The 14,275-nt window shown below is 43.6% G+C and overlaps 2 non-coding genes across 2 annotated transcripts; both read left to right on the top strand.

Moving 5' to 3' along the window:
* The first annotated feature begins 6,063 nt into the window (after positions 1 to 6,063).
* trnav-cac (transfer RNA valine (anticodon CAC)) lies at positions 6,064 to 6,136 on the top strand. The gene has a single exon. It is a non-coding gene; the product is annotated as a tRNA-Val (tRNA).
* An 871-nt stretch (positions 6,137 to 7,007) lies between these two features.
* trnav-aac (transfer RNA valine (anticodon AAC)) lies at positions 7,008 to 7,080 on the top strand. The gene has a single exon. It is a non-coding gene; the product is annotated as a tRNA-Val (tRNA).
* Positions 7,081 to 14,275: the final 7,195 nt, after the last annotated feature.

The raw sequence follows: 14,275 nt of genomic DNA on the forward strand, positions 1-14,275 counted from the left end.
TTCATATAGACTCTTTCGATCGGGTACTTGGTGTTTGCCGTCATTAACGCCTGCGCGTGTCCTAGTTTAACCGCCGGGGAGACGGACACTTTTTTCACAAACAGCGAGGCCGATAATATGGTCAGTTTATATTTTTCAGTATCAGGGGTCATCAGACAAAAAGCACTTTTACTACGGATCATTTTAATTTTAATGTCTACCCCGTTGAGCATGAGTTTTTCTTGGAAAAATATGTCTGCATGGATATGCCCCATTAGCTCAAAGGTCCTCCCTTCTGTTGAAAAGGCCGTTCTTTTTTGCAAACCCTTATTGAGTCCCTCTGGATCCTTGTCGTCCATAGCTTCCGGGATGTCTTTGAAGAAAAGGCCGGGGCTGAACTGTTTGCTTAGGGTCTCCTCACTATAATTAAGTATACACTCCATCATGGCTCTATAGGGGTAAGTATTGCTGCTTTGACTAATGAGCCGATCTCCCAGGGTCACATCCACCTGTGAAAACATGGTGGCCACCGGGTAATTGATGACCCCAGCGTTGGTCGTCTTCTCGATTGCATCGCCATCCTCATCAGTCACTTTACAGTTCATTAAAATAAATGTGTTATTCAAATCAATATAATCCTCGCCATTGCCAGCTATAAAAAACTCCAGAGGGGCCGTGTCTGAAATTGCAGAAAGAGGGGGAATCTCTACATATATGATCTTATCTATACTCGTTTGAGTGTATGGAACTGTAAACAGATCCAGTTCTGATTTGACGCATTCTTCCGATAGACTCTTCCGATGGACAAAAGACATGTTTAAAAGATGTATCCTGAGGCTCTATTTTTCTTTCTTTGAGACTTTCTTTTTGCAGGTTTTTTCTTGTGCTGCTTCCTTCTCCGAGTGTTTCCACGATATGTTGGAGAATGAGAGATTCTTCGTTTTTTGTTAGCCACGGATCTTTGTCGCCCCCTGGTGGACACATGCTGTTTCTTCTTTTACCCCCCCCTCCTCGCCATTACCATGAGACCCGAACCCTCCTGATGCTCATGGCTAGCTGGCCGGTTCATAACATTGGTGAACACGTCACTAACAATATTTTTAGCCGCTGATTTCAAGTGGGGTCTGGCTATAGCAAAGCCTCTCTTAAGCAGGGGTATGGCCATTCTAAAGAGACCACGAAAGAGTCCTCCTAGACCGGCGCCATACATTGTGGGGGCTCCTACAAAACCGGGCAAGCCGTTCCATCTTGCATCTTGTAATAATCCACATAGGCGCTAGGATCTACATAACCCCTCGAGGTAGCCATTTTAATAATGTACAAACTGTTTCAGGGGTCGAAAATGTAGTTTGACATTAACTTTACTGAAGCGGAAGGGTACGTTGATATTCTGATCCGATTTTACTTCGATCGTGATGTTGTCAAAGTGGGTATTTGAGACTGGTACGTAGTGTGGTTTGTCATAAGTAATTGTGACCATGTCATTGCTTTTACCTTTAATAAGTACATTTCTCAAAAGGGGGACATAACTATCCCCGACCCTCTGGTGGGTTATGATATCCGTATACACATAAAGAGTGTAAAAGCCGCCCCACCACTTCTGAGAACCTGCTCTCTGTGTCAGAATAGAACCCAAATATACGCCCCAGTTGGCCGCTGGTTTGAATGCTAATACCTGGTTTTGACACCTTGTACACTCTGTTTTTAATAGGGTTGTAATATAGCTTGATGTTGGGGGTGCCTTCTGAGAACTGTTTATGCATCTCATCTAATATTTTATCCACATTGTGATAATAACCTCCTTGTATCGTGAATGTCCATTGACTCTTTTTAACATCATCAAAAATGGCGAAGGTGGCATCCTTATCTTGTAAAACAGCCCAAGTGTAAGGATACTGTATTTCCGCCAACCCCACTTCCCACGACCCCCTTAGATCTATAGATTTTCCAAATTGTACCGTGTAACTGGATATTTCATTTTTAGGATATATATCGAGAGAGGCATTACTGGGTAGAGTCACGTAGAAGCCTCCTGATTCCATCTTGAGAATCGAAAGTAATGCCCCCAACACACCCGCGGGCATGTTGTTATAAGGATTGAATATCGCAAACCTGTTGTTCCGGGACCCAACTATTGAACTTTTCAGGCCATCCAAGCCATTTCATCAACACATATTTTTTCCGGTTCTGGGTTTTTTCAGCTAATATCTTTTCAACTCTGTATACACTGTCTTTACCCACAATCATTTTTTGTAACTCGGCTTCGTAAAACGTTCCTTCTATATCCTCCCTGTCATAGTCTTTTAACCGGTACACGGGGGGGTCTCTAGCCAACTGTTCGGTAACTGTAAAATATTCGTCAGAAAATGTTTGTTCATAACCTTTGGCAAAAGTACTCCTTAGCTTTGAAACGCGAACCACATCACCGATGTTGAACTAATAAGTAGTTTTTCCCTTCTTAATAAATGGTCGGTATAATTTTTTATAGACCTTAAAAGAATTACTTTGATCAACATCTAAAGGCTTCATTTTAATACTGGTGTGATACCCTTGGTTGTAAGCATCGATAAAATCCTGAACTTTATCAAAATACTTGAACGTGTTGACCGCTGTAAAATATCTCCACATTTTGGTCTTTATGGTGCGGTTAAACCTCTCCACTACCGATGCCCTAAGCTCATTACCGGTGGTGAAATGATGTATTTTGTGTCTCTTCAGTAGATTCTGAAATTCTCTGTTGAGAAACTCTTTTCCTTTATCAGTCTGCAGTTTTTTAGGACATCGACCCTGGGACAATATATCCTCAAAGGCCCTTGTCACCGCCCGACCTGTTTTATTATGTAGAATGCGAGCCCAGGCATATTTTGATAACACATCGATACACATCAACATCAATTTGTGACCATTGTTATGTTTTGATAAATTTGACATATCGACTAGATCCATTTGCCATTGTGAATCTATGTCAGTTGCATATACGCGGTTTCTTTTAAAGTTAATCCTGAGAGGTTTATGTAAGGTATAGGCGTCTTGTTCCCGTAACCATTCTGAAACAACCACATCATTAACCTTCACTCCGGCCTCAGCGAGTCCTCTTTGAAAACCCTTCTTACCCGCCAAACCCCCAATCTTGGCTGGGTTGTAGTATAGTTCCTGCATTTGGGGAGCTTGCCGAGTCATTCTGTCAAATAACCACACAGACCCACACTATGCGCAAAGTTTTTATACAAGGTTTTTTATTCAACTTCAGGAGAGCAGATACCCCTTTTTAGACATTTGAGAAAAGTATAACATACACAACAATTTTTTCTACGGTCCAGACAAAAAGAAATCAGATGATTGGTTACTTGATCTATATCAACAAATATACCTGTTTCTTTATCTTGTAGGCACACACCTCAGTTACATATGTAAATAAAACAACAATATGACCTATTTTAAAAGTAAACAGAGGTGTATTAAACATGCTCAGTAAAAGGTCATACAGATGTTGATGAAATGGCCTAATATCATTCTTGGCCCCCTTGAGCCCTTCATCCCAGTGTTCGTACCCCCCGGTCTTTGTTACAGCAGCCATTCACTTTTCCAGGTTTGAAAGTTGATCCTCATCGATGGTTAAATCTGTAGAGAAAAGGCTCGCGTTGGCTACTTTTCTGTCAAGCACATGGTGTAATAGCGCTCTCAGGTTAGCTGCTGAGTGTTGATGACAGAACCAGTTGCAGAAGCAGTCCAGAACATTCCCCATGTTCAAAGTCCCTTAGTTCAGGTCAGAGTCTGAATCAGTGGCGTAGATGTCGAATTCTTCGTCGCTGCCCCCAGCTTTAACTTCTTTACGGAAGAAATAAGCTTTTAGCTTGCCAGCGGTTTTTCTACTCGGCTCATCCAGGTCATTGAGCAGCTGCCCAAGTTTCTCTATTATAAACGGCTCCTTTTTCAGCTCCAGCAAAATCTCATCTATGATTTTCTGGACTTGTCCCACAGTGACATGTATGTGGGAGTAAGAGAGCGCCTTGATTAGTGCCGGTTTCAGCCACGGTTTGTTCAGTCTTCTGTAAAACACGTTGAAATAGAACAGGAAATAGTAACGGTCTGGTTCAAACAAACAACTGTGTCTCAACTGACTGGGGTGATTCACTTCACACCCCCGACAGACTTCTTTCAGAGCTCGGTCGATGAGAGCACTCAGAATATACACCAGGGTGCTTTTAACCACTCTGCTTACTTGGTCACATACCCCGGGCAAGAATCCTGCGTCTTCATCACGCCCCCGGGACAGTCCGATGCTCATTGGGTCGCCTGGTGGTTTGTGGGGTGTTTCTCCATCCATTGGACTGACCCCCTCCTGAGACGCACAGACGGTAGACAATTCGGCAAAATCGAGGCCCTCCATGAGCTCCAGAGGCTGGGGATCCCCGAGACTCATTTGGACATCCATCGCACCGCATGTTGTTTCGTCCTGAGGGACCGGGGTCTGAGGTCTTGGAGAGTAACCACAGTCAAAGGGTTCCAGAGTGTATACAAAATCTGGGGAATAGAACCAGGGGTGATCCCGGGTTTGAAGAGGCCTGTAGAGCCTGTCGACGTCCGCAGCTTTCGGGTAAGACATTCTCTTTAATTTTAAACCATGAATGAATTGTTGCACCTTTTATCCTATCTCTTCACTACGTCACGACACACCGCCCTCTTAGAAGAGAGTAGCCCCTGAGCCGTCAGACCCCCCTCCAAAACCCCACACGTCGTCTGTCGTAGTTCTGCAAGCTTTCCCATTCACACCTTTCAAAACCCTGAGTCGGAGACTCCATTTCGCATTCTCTTGGACCCTCTTGCAAGCCTTCTAGAGTCTTATCCACAAGCCCCAGATCTCTCCAGGCCATCACCTTCAACCAGTCCTCATAAGAGTATTCAATTACCGTCTCAAAAGGTTCCAACGTACCCTCCTTCTCTCCCAAAGCAAGAAGCTCCACTCCAACATAGCTGGGATCCCTTTTAAAGCGGTTACCCCGTCGAGCCCCCCAGAACAACACCCAGGAGCGTTCAATCTTCAAATTGGTGAGTACAGGAACCCTTGCCCGGGATTGTTTCTTGCGGGGTTTCATGTTGATGTCGCTGGACATGTTGAAGAAGCGGGATGTTTCAGAAGCTGAGAATTAAAGAGGTATTGCCTAAAAGAAGCGCGGGTTCTTAAATAGAGAGGAGAGTTTCGGGGCATTGCCTTCAGAGGGGTGGGGGTATTTATGGGTGGCCTTGTTGTTCAGGGTTTTATGGGTGCACACTTTCTGACGGATATGACGTAGGAATAATTAAGGAAATAACTCTACCTAAAATCACGCCCCCCAATTATGACGTAGGAATATTAATAAGCTTAGGGCATACGTCATAACAAAATAGGCCGCGCCCAAAAACCCCTACTATCTACTCTTATGTAGTTGAAGGCGCAGTATAGCTCTGATAGTCTGGTGGTGACGGAGGACCTCCAGCCGTTTGAACAAGCCATTCAGCATCACCTTGTTGGGCTAAGTGCAGGCACTGTCAGAGCGCAGGGCGACCTGCCTTTGATAGAGTTTCCTAAGTGTCCCGAAATTGGTGCACTCAGAGCGTCCGTCCGTCGACAGGTTGAAATTGTAAACGCTGGTGTAGCCACTTTTAATTGAAATATGATGATGATGATGATGATGATGTTGTTGTTCTTGTTCTTGTTGTTGTTGTTGTTCTTGTTTTTCTTGTTGTCGTCGTGGTCGCCGTCATTATTATTGTTAAAGTAAAGCAGTAGTTAGATTTGTTGCTACCGTAAGGTGTAGAAGGCACAATAGCTTTGTGATTGTCTGATGGTGGCACAAGACGAGCAGCAGCTGTTTGAACAAGCCATTGAGCATCACCTTGTTGGGGTAAGTGTAAGTCTTGTCATAGCTCAGGGCGTTCTTCCTTTGAAAGAGTTTCCAAAGTGTCCTGATGTGCCCTTGAGCAATGCAAAATAGGTCAGTGAAAATAGAAACCTTTATCTCACATGCTGGCCCACGGGAAACCCCTGTGCGCGTTTTACCAGCCGGCTTCGATGGGAGCCATTTGAAACACCAGGACGGGTCGGTTTCCGTAGTGTAGTGGCTATCACGTTCGCCTCACACGCGAAAGGTCCCTGGTTCGAAACCGTGCGGAAACAACCCGCGGTGCACGCGTGCCAGTGCCGTGTTACCCGTCGCCATCTCTCTGCCCCAAGGCCGGCCGTCGTTTTCTCTTCCTCGGAGTGGCAAGAAATCCTGACCTTGAGAACAAACGATCGCAGAAGGGTAGCTTTGCGAGGCACTGGAACTGACACTTTTAAAATCGATACATGTTGTTGCGTTACAATACGACCGTAGCAGGATCGGCGACATTGCTGTTACTCTTATGTAGTTGAAGGCGCAGTATAGCTCTGATAGTCTGGTGGTGACGGAAGACCACCAGCCGTTTGAACAAGCCATTCAGCATCACCTTGTAGGGCTAAACGCAGGCACTGTCAGAGCGCAGGTCGTCCTGCCTTTGAAAGAGTTTCCGAAGTGTCCCGAAATCGGTGCACTCAGAGCGTTCGTCCATCGACAGGTTGAAATTGTAAACGCTGGTGTAGCCACTTTTAATTAAAATCTGATGATGATGATGTTGTTGTTGTTATTCTTGTTGTCGTCGTAGTCGCCGTCATTATTAATGTTAAAGTAAAGCAGTAGTTAGATTTGTTGCTACCGTAAGGTGTAGAAGGCACAATAGCTCTGATAGTCTGGTGGTGAAGGAAGACCACCAGACGTTTGAACAAGCCATTCAGCATCACCTTGTTGGGTTAAGTGCAGGCACTGTCAGAGCGCAGGGCGTCCTGCCTTTAAAAGAGTTTCCGAAGTGTCCTGATGTGCCCTTTAGCAATGCCAAACAGGTCAGTGAAAATGGCATCCTTTCGCCGCACTTCAGACGCCATCTCACAGCCTAGCCGACCTGAAACACCTGAGCCCGTTTTACCAGCAGGCTTTAACGGTAACCATTTGAAGCAAGAGGCAGCGGTGTCAGTTTCCGTAGTGTAGCTGTTATCACGTTCGCCTAACGCGCGAAAGGTCCCCGGTTCGAAACCGGGCGGAAACAGCCTACTGTGGGCTGGCCCTTTTCGTCATTCTTGCCCTCGTGGTTCCCCGGAGGCGGTGGGTGTCTTTTCTTCATTGGAGTGCCCGCAATCGATGCACTCAGAGCGTCCGTCCGTCGACAGGTTGAAATTGTAAACGCTGGTGTAGGCACTTTTAATTAAAATCTGATGATGATGATGATGATGATGTTGTTGTTGTTGTTGTTCTTGTTGTTGTTGTTCTTGTTGTCATCGTGGTCGCCGTCATTATTATTGTTAAAGTAAAGCAGTAGTTAGATTTGTTGCTACCGTAAGGTGTAGAAGACAACAGTTGGTATGGCGTGTGATATCAAAACATTCAGAATACTTTTAACCTATATAATTTATAAGCTTTGTAAAATAAACCCAAATATATCTTTTGCGGGGATAAACGCTGTTCTGAGTAGTTTGTGACTTGTTTAATACCAAACAAAGCATCGCTATAAAAAAAAAAAAAAAATCACTGTAAAAGCGCTAGTTATTTTTGATCTTTATAGTTATTTTCTAGGCTCAGGTTGTTTTTTAGTGCTTATAAAGGCCTGAAATATTCTTAGTGGTTGTTGACTATAGGTCTTGATGTTTAAAAATGTTTTTTTGAGAGACCAAAAGGTTCTAATAAAAGTTTAGAGTAGAGAGGAGAGAGATCGTCTCCATCTTGGTTTCTATTTGAAATTTGATGCAGTGTCATTTTATTGGTTGGTTTTGATATGTTAATTGGTAACAGGGCGGCACAAAGGCCAGACCAGAACAATGCCTTACAAGCAGATCCGGCATGTGGCCATCAGTATAAGTATGAGGGTCTGGTCTTCAGCTCGACAGACTCATACTGACCTTTCGATTTAAGACTAAAGATCAACAATGTCCGGAAACAACATCAGCGATTCGATTTAAACGAGTTTTTAGGCAAGTCTTCAGATTCTTTTCATTGACTCAGAGCGTGTTGTGTGCATGTATTGTAAATAAGGCTATAACATCTGTTTTAAGTTCTGTAAAATAATTTTTCAGCCAGTCAACAGGAGTTAATTCCCAACGCTGAGGAGATCATCTGGAACAACGACGGTAAGATTTTTGTGTTTGCGCTCATGGGTTCTTATGCATGGGTGTGTGTGGTTTGAAGCGGCTCATTAGAGTTATGAAAACGTTTTAATATATATTAATGCCGGTCTCTTTAATTACACAGAAACTATCGAAAGGCCTGTGATTAATGTCTCCGAGGATCGACCAAGAGAAGTGGTTGTCCCTAGACAGGCTGTCTGCCGACCGGGTAAGAACTAAACCCCTGTTTGTTTGTATAACGTTTCTGTAAGATGTTTGAGTCCAGTTTTGTTAATTTAAAAAAATTATCCTGTCTAACAGTATTAAGAAACGTGGTTCGAGACAACGAAAGGCCTTCCACATCGAGGGCTTGTTTCGTTTTACCTTCGAGAACCGTAACCTTTCAAGAATCTGAAAGGCCGTCAGCCCCGGTATCTGATAGCTGTGAGTATATATCTGCAGCCTGTAAGAGGTTAAAGCTTTTTATAAAGCGGTGTGGTTAAAGGTTAAACATGTCTCTTACCTTCACAGCGGTGCAAAAAGCTAAACCAGCCGAAAAACATAAGAAACGATTATTCTGTGGAGGTAAGTAAGATCTTTCAAACTTTAATGTTTTTAAAAGGGCTTTGTTTGCCCGTTGAGGGCTAATATTTAAGCGATGGGTGACCGTTTCCTGTAGGGCGGGGGGTTCTGGGAAAGATCTTTAGAAGTCCGGACAGGTCTATGCTTGTTTCTGGGGAACGTGTTTAGAAATGACCGATTGCCGTACCGTCTGGTTAGGAAGTAAAGCCGTCCGAAAGGGTTTAGTAAGTTGTTTGGCTTATCTCCCGCTATTATACTTCTGTTTTAAAGTGGTTGTAGGAAAAGGCTTGAAGGTGTTCATTGTATTTAATATTTAAACAGATCGTGAAAACGTTTGTGAAACAGGAAGTCCCGGGATCAGGAAGCGTTTACACTTGGAAGGTTCGTTTAAAAATGAAATGTTGTTGTGTGTGTGTGTGTTTTATTAACAATATTACAGTTTTTAAAGAAACATTTAAGAAACAGTTTATTTACAGCGGCTTCTCTGTTTTAAATTTATTATCAAGTCCTAATAAATATATTGTCTGTAAATAATAAGGCGTTGTAGTGAATGTCTAAGGCTATTTTCAAAGGTCTAAAAAAGCTAAAGGTTTTGAATGTCCTGGACATGTTGTTTTAAGTTTGATTTCTGTCGCCGTTTAAAGATGTAAATGTAATGTATATTTTTATTCTTCCCAAGACTCTTGGGATAGTCATTCTGTGAATGAGCTATTGAGGACAATTACCCCGTCTAAGTGGGATCAAACATCTTTCCCGGTGAGATCACCGAGAGGATCCCCCACGGTGGTCTTGGAGACCCCCCAACATCTACTCAGGCCACAGCCTTCTGGGGGTAATTCAACACCCCAGATTCAGCCCGCCGCATTGTCGGGCGGAACAAATACAGGCATCCAACAACCTCAGGGGTCGCCGTCAGTCAGGGCTGACACACCACCCAACGACGGCCTAGTTTCAACATCGTCCCCCCAGACCCGTTTCTTGGCTACCGAAACGCGGAACAGTAACCCCGCGCTTGGCCAGGGTGTCACCGCAAAGGCCTTCTTGGTCTCCGTCCATGAGTATACACTCGCTCCTTGCCTCCTTCGACCGAGATTTACCGGAGCGACCATCCTTTGAAGCTGAGCCAGGCCACCAGCCCCCGGAGCTACTTCCTGAAGGTCGGCATGAGTTGCTACATACTTTGTTACAAAATCAAAGACTTGTGTTAGTGGGGCAAAACCTGGTGATAGAGAGCCAAAACACCCTTATTAATACCCTTACTAACGAATTGTACCGTATTTAATGTTTTAATAGACACAAAACGCCTTACTATTGTGGGTTGTTGGAAAAATAAAAAATAAATTAAAAAATGTCCTGACTTGGTAAAAGAACTCACAAACTAAAGGATTATGAACAAGCTAGGGCCCCAAAAAGACCTTCCCGAGAGAACATCCCCGGCCCTGTTGTGAACTCCTCTGATGTCCCAATGAACCTGGAACTATTACAAATGATAAATGATTTAAATAACCCCCAATTACCACCGATAGAATGTGAATTAACAGACTTACCGGTGAACCCCGACCTGTTACAGATGGTCAATGATCTAAATAACCACCTCCCACCGGTAGCGCTTATAGAGGTTCACCCCCTAGTTCACCCCGATTTGTTTGAAATGGTGGAGTCTTTGGAGGAGCTACCCCGACCAAATTCTGCCCCTATTATAAATGATTTGAAACAATTAGAACACAGGATGGCGGCAGAAGCAGCCATCACTATAGAGGAGGGTCTTGACATTAACCGGTTGGATATCTTTGAAGGACTTTTACAGGCTTTCAATGAGCCTCCTCAAAAAGGGGGTTTTGTAGATGTCAGCAGTGGGGGTGTTCGGAATGTGGAGGGTTCTGAGACTGATAAGGCTGTGGAGGACATGCTCTGTGAGAATGTAGGGGGTGAAGGCTTTGTTCAAAATGATGATGTGTCCAAGAGTACCAGTGATCCCGTGATTATAGATAGACCGGCCTATAACAATTTTGAAATGATTCAGCGTTTTAATTTTGCAGAACTTTTAAATTGTGACAATTATGCAGAAATATTTGTCAACATACACGAGGCCTTGCAGAAAATGCTTGAACAGGTTGCTGAAAGGGTCAGACCTCGAGATGTTGTACAGTTAGAACTCAGAGGGGATGATTTGTTTAGCAACCTATCTGTAATGCTGAGTGGAGATAATTTAGATGTCTGGCTAAAATCGAAGCGTTATTGCAAAGAAACGCAGCCATCTTAGCTGATGAAAGTCTGTCTCTGGTAATGAATGTGGTTCGTAACCCTGAGGGTGGGGCGCTTAGAAGACTGTCGAAATGCTTGAAGAACGACATAATTAGGACCAAGCTCAGGCAATTAGTGGTGAGTTCCAGTGGGGACAATAAGCTCTGTTTTGCTTACAGTTTAATAAAACTACTCACCCCCGACATACCTGAACCCCAAGCTCTGCAAGAGGCTTTAATGCTTCATCAGAGGGCCGGCTTAAACTCTCAACAGATGGTTGCCTTTTCAGACATCACCAAATTGCAGGAACATAACTGTAAACCCCGCCAAGAGACAAATGTCCAAACTGATTTTAAACAGTCTGTGGGGTAAGTTTGGGGAAAGAAATTACTGTCTAAACACAACCTTGATTAAAACCCCTGAACAGTTTATAGAATTTATGTTTTCCAAACAACATGCAGTATCACACTTTCAATTCTTAAATGACCACGTGGCACAGGTCCAGTGGAGGGCCCCTAAAGATTTCCCCACCAAACAGGGGAACGTTAATGTTTTCATAGCGGTTTTTACCACGGCTTACGCCCGGCTTGAACTGTACAACTTAATGGATCAGTTGCAGGAACGCACGCTCTATCATGATACTGACTCTGTAATCTTTGTCACCAGGCCAGGGGATTGGGTCCCTCCCCTCGGGGACTACCTTGGGGAGTTAACGAGCGAACTAGATCCTCAGGACCACATAGTGGAGTTTGTTTCAGGGGGTCCTAAGACGCATACAGAACGGCTGCGGGTAAGACCTGTATGAAAGTTAAGGGTTTCACTCTGAACCATTGTAACAACAAGCTCATTAACATCAAGTCTCTGAAGACCCTGGTAGAAAGTTTTGTAACCGAGAAAGACGCGCCTCCTCGTGAGATTATTACAGCCGGAAATCAGATCTATCGCAATAAAAAGGGGTACACGTTGGAAAATAGATCACTAAACAAACGGTTCAGGGTGGTGTACAATAAAAGAGTGTTGAAGACTGATTATACCACTCTGCCTTATGGATATTAGCGGTGGTTTTGATAACAGACTTCAACACCCTTTCTCCTGTATTATAGCTGGTCCCTCCAATTCGGGGAAGAGCTATCTTATAAAGAACATCATAGAAGATGTGGACGCAACCAAGTCCCAAGCTCTTGACAACATAGTGTGGTGTTACTCTTGCTGGCAACCTCTCTACGATGATTTGGCTTCGAAAAAAAATAATCTGAAATTTGTGCAAGGTCTCCCCGCCTCGTTGTGTGACGATGACTTGTTCCCGCCCGGTCAAACTAATCTAGTGATCCTTGATGACCTGATGGAGCAGGCCGGTGACAACAGTGAAGTGGAAAAAGCTTTCACAAAGTACACTCATCATAGGAATTTAAGTATTCTTTATTTAGTTCAAAATCTATTTTTTCAAGGTAAAAAAAGCCGCACTATTAATTTAAATGCCAATTATATAATTATTTTTAAAAACCCCAGAGATAAACTACAAGTCACCGTCTTGGCTCGTCAAATGTACCCTAACCAGACCAAGTTCTTTTTGGAGGCATTTGAGGATGCCACCAAAAAACCCTACGGGTACTTGATTGCAGACTTAAAAGCACAAACCCCAGAAGACTTTCGCCTCAGAACAGGTTTGTGCCCGCCCGATTGGCCGGCAGTGTATGTGCTAAAGAAAAGGAAATAAATAAGAATGTCTGTTCGGATTAAAAGAAATCTGCCACTTTTGCAAATGTTATTTGAGGGGAGCCCGCGCCATAGGAAAGCTGTGCTGGCAGGGGCCCCCTCGGATTTGATCGAGACCCTGTGTGAAATAGCTTTTAACATCTTACGCGGTAATATACCCCTAACCCCTTCTCAACATTCTAAACTCAAAAAACAAAAAGCGGTTATCAAGATCATCGCTAATAAGAAGTATTCTATTAAAAGAAAAAGAAAGAAGATTAATCAAACCGGGGGTTTTATAGGACCGCTGTTGAGCATAGCCGTGCCTTTCCTAACCAGTCTTCTAGCTTCCAGAGTGGGTTAATAATGGAATATGCTCAGAAAATGTTTTTGATCCCTCAGGAGCAGCTTGAGAAACTGAGAAAAAATGTTGTCGGGCCAGAGCCCATTAGACAAACGGCCGAAAACAACCTGGACTCTGAAATGAATGCTATACAGGCCAGGGCCGATTTAAATCAGTATTCCAAAGCCCAGTTGTATACCAACACGTTACAGCGCTACCTCCGTCTGGTTAGACAGGGTGAAAAAGATCAAAACATTTTAACTTTAACCATGGCCTCTCAAGAAAATGGTTCTGGGGCTGATGCGGGGGGTACGGTTGATAAAGATGTTGCGGTGACCGAACCTGTTGAGAGTTCAGAGGGAGATGTTGTAACGGATGTTTTGAGAAACATGCCGGCCAGAAGCAAAAGACATGCACAATATATCCTGCACAAAATGGTTCAGAAACCGCGGGTAACGGCTTGGAATGAACAGGGTGAATTTGTTTTTAAAGGACAACTGATCAAAGGTTCACACGTTTGATTTGTTGAAGAGTGTCACTAGCACTAATAAGGTACCCGATAGTCGCCGACCTGTAGGCTGGAATGCTTTCCTACAGGCGATGGCCTGTCTGAACATGCCCCAATCCACAGTTCCTAACCAGGAAACGCGACAAAAAATCCATCTGTGTAAAGAGGTGGAGCCTGATCTGACTCCGATATCTCATTACTCTGACCGTGCTGAGCGACCATCCTCAGGATCTATCCATCGTTGGGAAGCTTATTAATCTCATGTTTTTATTTGTCTCCCCTGTAAATAATGACCCGACAAAGAATTTTTTATTTTATTTTTTTTATTTTCAAATGTTGTACATTTATTTATAACATAACCCCTGCTTTGTATTAGAATTGTTTTGAATAAAAACAAAACTAATGATTCAAAGGCTGTTTTCATTATTTTTTCACCTTAACACGCATGACATCTTTTAAAATCCTCACAAGAACACCCCATCTGTATACATGGCTGTCTAGGGTCGTAAGTCATTGTGTTATAAGGGGGGGTCCACAGTGTACTGACAAACTCTGCCACTTTTTTATCATTTTGGCCTAAATCCTCACTGTACAAGGCCATAATATCGGGGTATGACCTTCCTTTAGATCTATGATATAAGAAAAACACACAGTGTTGACCACAAGTGAAGGTCTGAAGACTTTGTACTTGACGACCGCTGTAAATGGTTTCTTGACAGTTGTTGAGCAGAAAGTTATTGATCTTCCGAGGGAAAGGTCTGAAATCCGGGGG

Source organism: Amia ocellicauda (assembly GCF_036373705.1).
Source record: "Amia ocellicauda isolate fAmiCal2 chromosome 11 unlocalized genomic scaffold, fAmiCal2.hap1 SUPER_11_unloc_4, whole genome shotgun sequence".
Taxonomy (NCBI): domain Eukaryota; kingdom Metazoa; phylum Chordata; class Actinopteri; order Amiiformes; family Amiidae; genus Amia; species Amia ocellicauda.